This window comes from Panulirus ornatus, chromosome 12, assembly GCF_036320965.1.
Source record: "Panulirus ornatus isolate Po-2019 chromosome 12, ASM3632096v1, whole genome shotgun sequence".
Taxonomy (NCBI): Eukaryota; Metazoa; Arthropoda; class Malacostraca; order Decapoda; family Palinuridae; genus Panulirus; species Panulirus ornatus.
Window position 1 is genome coordinate 20808736 of NC_092235.1, and position 5000 is coordinate 20813735.

At 42.0% G+C, this 5000-nt stretch overlaps 1 protein-coding gene across 1 annotated transcript in view; it reads right to left on the bottom strand.

Moving 5' to 3' along the window:
• The window catches only part of LOC139751834 (uncharacterized), a 34728-nt gene that overhangs the window by 28037 nt on the left and 1691 nt on the right, over nucleotides 1-5000 (bottom strand). The window lies entirely within an intron of this gene.

A 5000-nucleotide genomic window follows, 5' to 3' on the forward strand; every position in this document is an offset into this window, starting at 1 on the left:
GCGTTTACAGGCATTTCTCGTCGTTCGCATGCAATTTTCCATTGCTTGGACCCATTTTACCAACCCCACCCCTTTTTAGTTTTCAAACATATCCCTCCAGTAAAGACATAATACCTTTTTTTTTCTCTGGCTAGATAAACCCCTTCCCACCTAGACATATGTCTGTAATGTCTCCCACTATCACAAAGTCTCGTAAGGAGTATGGAGAAATGGAAAATGGATTTCAGCAGTAGACAGATTTTTGAGCCCTTCCAGCCATAAGACGGTAGAACAACAGACCTTAAAAACACATGCAAGTATACAAGGAAAAATAGATGGATATGATCCTTTAAAATGGCCCAGACGCGCGGTAAAGGGATTCGAACCCTTCCCTTTCTTAGAATAAACACTCTCTGAAAGGCATTACGCGCCTTGCCCTAGTGGTAGTGGTGGAGGAGGGGTTTCGATCGTGTGGTAATGTCAGCGGAAGGAGGAGGAGGAAGAAGAGGAAGGAGGAGGACGAAGAGGAAGGAGGAAGAAGGAGGAGGAGGGAGAAGAAGAGGAAGGAGGACAAGAGGAGAGAGAGACAAAAGAGTCGAGTAGACGTGTTTGAAAAGTCATGTGAGCCCAGCGCGTGGGCCATGTCATACCATGAGACCCAAAGGATTAAAGTCAGTTCTGCGTCAGGTATTAGAAAACAAGGAGGACTAGGGACGTCCCTGGGAGTACAAGGAAGGGGGGTGGATGGTGGGTGGGTTTTCCCCTTCCCCCACTCCGCGTACGACGTTACCCCAGATGCATGACAGTTGGGGGATTAGGTGAGTGACACCTTAAATCAGCTAGGCTGCCTGGCTGGATAGAAAATGGGAACATTATGTAAAAATTTCCGCTTAAGAAATAGATATTTTGTTTTGAACGAGACGATAGAGAGATAGATGACTTTGAGTCACTCTTTTATATATATCAGCTCATTCAATACTTGTTTTTAAGCTGCCTATAGAGCTCAATTTCCCATGTGATTGAGGAATTATAATGCTCTCTTTAACCTGGGTCACGTAAGTAATGCTCTTAAGCACCAATATTCCATAACATATTATGATAATGATAGTAATAATGTTGATAATATATATATATATATATATATATATATATATATATATATATATATATATATATATATATATATATATATATATATATATACACACGCTCACCAAGAACCTTGAAACCAGCTAAAGTATCGAAAAGAAAACGTGAAAACTCTTTAACTTGTGCCATAAACCAGGTCAAAAGAATGCTAAACACCCCAAGGTTATAATGCGGGAAATTAAGTCCCTAGACCGTGGGGATCTGGGCCTTGCAGGATATACACACACACACACATCCTGCCCGTGGCCTTGCGAGGTCGTAGGATGCAACGTAAACACTCCATCCTCATAGGATGAGAAGAAGGACGTCTTCTCTCGAAGCCACTGCTTCGTAGTGTGTTGATAAGACGTAATTCTCATGCCTTCCGTGAGGAGTTCCGTACCTGCTGGACCCCTGGCTTAACGCGGTGGATAGATAAGCAGATGGCGAGGGATAGATGGGTAGGATTCAGGATAGATAGGATTGTGGGTTGGTGTTTTGTTGTGCTGTGTTATTTTTCTTGTTGGTGGTTCAGAAGCTTCGAAAAAGGGGGATGGGGAAGGTTCGATGCTTCGAAACCTTTGATGAAGGACGGTACGATGCTCAGGGATGACAGTACGACCCTTGAGCACGAGGGTACGACCCTTGAGAACGAGGGTATGGCCCTTGAGCACGAAGGTACGACCCTTGAGCACGAGGGTACGACGCTACGACCCTTGAGCACGAGGACACGACCCTTGAGCACGAAGGTACGACCCTTGTGTACGAAGGTACGACCCTTGAGCACGAGGGTACGACCCTTGAGCACGAGGATACGACCCTTGAGCACGAAGGTACGAACATTGAGCACGAGAGTACGACCCTTGTGCACGAAGGTACGACCCTTGAGCACGAAGGTACGACCCTTGTGCACGAGGGCACGACCCGTGAGCACGAAGGCACGACCCTTGAGCACAAGGGTACGATCCTTGAGCACGAGGATACGACTCTTGAGCACGAGGGTACGACCTTTGAACAACACGAGGGTACGACCCTTGAGCACGAAGTTACGACCCTTGAGCACGAGGGTACGACCCTTGAGCACAAGAGTACGACCCTTGAGCACGAAGGTACGACCCTTGTGCACGAAGGTACGACCATTGAGCACGAGGGTACGACCCTTGTGCACGAAGGTACGACCATTGGATAAGATGTCTTGGCCATTTAGCCTCTCAAGAGGTAGGGGTCAGATGCCAGGTCATTCATTCGCATCGTGTACCATTGGAGTCAGGGGTCGTAGTGTTTTGCATAACGATCGTACTATCGTGCTAAAGGGGTCGTACCGTCGCACTCCGATTTCGCACCGTCGCAAGGGTCGTATGATCGTGGCCATGGGCTACACCCGTCGTGCTCAGGGGCCATACAAGTCGTGCTCAAGGGTCTTACCGTCGTGCTCAAGGGTCGTACCGTCGTGCTCAAGGGTCTTACCGTCGTGCTCAAGGGTCGTACCGTCGTGCTCAAGGGTCGTACCGTCGTGCTCAAGGGTCTTACCGTCGTGCTCAAGGGTCGTACCGTCGTGCTCAAGGGTCGTACCGTCGTGCTTGAGAAATCCAAGGGCTTCTCGTCACCCATTTCACACCACAACAAACCATTAATTCGAGAAAACATCTCACCAGTTATATGCGATAAGAAAATTTCCCTCTAATTAGCCTAATTACAATTAGAATAATTAATTACAATTAGAATGATTAATGAGAATCTAACGGTCGTCCAAACCTCTCTCAGTCATTAACCATATATTTCGACTCTCGTACAGGATATGGTCCCGTTCCCACAAACACACACATTCTGGTGTGGTTCATTACGAAATATAGATATGTTAATGGCACATATCTCCTGCACATATGTGTGGATTTCGAATCCATATCTCTCTATCCCTCAGACTTTCAGTTTTGTAATAAAAAGAAAGATATGTTATTAATACCATCCATATCTATCTCTGAGAATTTCAGTTTTGTAATAAAGAAAACGAAATGTTCTTAATACCAGTTCGAAAAATTATGGGGTCAATAGATTAGATTTGACCCTTTCAAAAGGGCAGACTCTTAAAGGTGAGGTCAAAGGTCACGCCATCATGTGTGTGGCGTAGGTGTAGTAAATAGATTGAAAGATATCATCGTAACTACTAAAGTAGAAGTAGTAGTAGTAGTAGTAGTCGTATTTCTGTAGCCGGAATTTTTATTTATTTATTTGTTTATTCATTTATGTACACCCTAACCGAAGCTAGGTACGCAATTCATCGACCAGCCCTGTAGGGAAGGATGAACAGCTGGGTGGACTGTGGGCCGACTGCCGCGACCAGGATTCGAACCTTTGTAGGTTCGACCCCCAGGCGGACCGTGAATAGCACTGATAATTGTAGCTATCATGAAGGGGGTAAAATAATGTTATAATAGCGCCCTCTTTGCATTATAAGTGTTCGAAGTGTAATGAAGTATCATAAGTGTGAGCATTCATGTCATTAAGACTTGTACGGCACGCAAAATGAGCATGACTTTCCTCCTTATGGTTGTCTTCAGAGCGCCAGAACTCACGTATGTTTCCACTATTTTGCTCCAAGGAGGATAGGAATATAGACCGGGATATATTACGATCAATATAGATTGTGGCCTCCAGCATTCTAACTGGCGACTATAACAATTAGCAATATTCAGATCTCGACTATGGGAAGCTAGCAGTATTTAACATCTCGACTATTGAAAGCAACAGTATCTAACATCTTGACTATTTAAAGCTAGCAGTATTTAACATCTCGACTATTGAAAGCAACAGTATCTAACATCCTGACTATTTAAAGCTAGCAGCATTTAACATCTCGACTATTGAAAGCAACAGTATCTAACATCCTGACTATTTAAAGCTAGCAGTATTTAACATCTCGACTGTTGAAAGCTAGCATAATTCAACATTTCGACTGTTGAAAGCGAGCAGCGTTTAATATCTTTACTTGTTAAAGCTAGCAGTATTTAACATCTTTACTATTTAAAGCTAATGATATTTAGCATCTTGACTATTGAAAGCTAGCCGTATTTAACATCTTGACTATTGAAAACAAACAGTTTAACATCTTGACTATTTTCCAACTTGAATTGTTAAGGTCTTGGCTATGTAGATCTGCTATTATCAACACTTTGTCTGTTAAGAAATAGCAACAGCTACATCTTGACCTTTGAGAATTAGCAGTTCAATTCAGTTGACAATTAACAACCGATATTATTAACATGTCGATTGATAACAACTAGGGATTTCAAAAAAAGAGGTGCGACTGAGAAATAGCAATATTAACATTCTGGCAATTCAGAACAAGCAGTATTAACATTTTGATTTTCGAGGATCAGCAAAATTCACATTTTGACTATATTGAAAGCTAGCCATATTAACGTCTTGACTATTTATAACTAGCTAGCCATATTAACGTCTTGACTATTTATAACTATCTAGCCATATTAACGTCTTGACTATTCATAACTAGCTGTATTAACATCTTGTATATTAAGATACCAACACTAACATTCCGACCATTGAGAATAAGCCATATTAACATCTTGGCTATTTACAAATGGCACTCTTAACTCCTTGTTAAGTTACATTAACATCTTGCCCAATTGAGAACTAGCTGTATTAATGTCTTGGCTATTGATCATTTGCTTCATTGAACACTTTTAAGAACTAGTAATATTAACATCTTGACTATATATGTACATCAGTATCTTAAATATTGATCACTAACTATATTGATATCACGAATGTTAAAATTTGTCATCTTTAAAAGCAAGTGTTGTCAGTATCTTGGCTATTTAGAACTAGCATTATTAACATCTTGGCTATTTAGAACTAGCTATATTAATATCTTG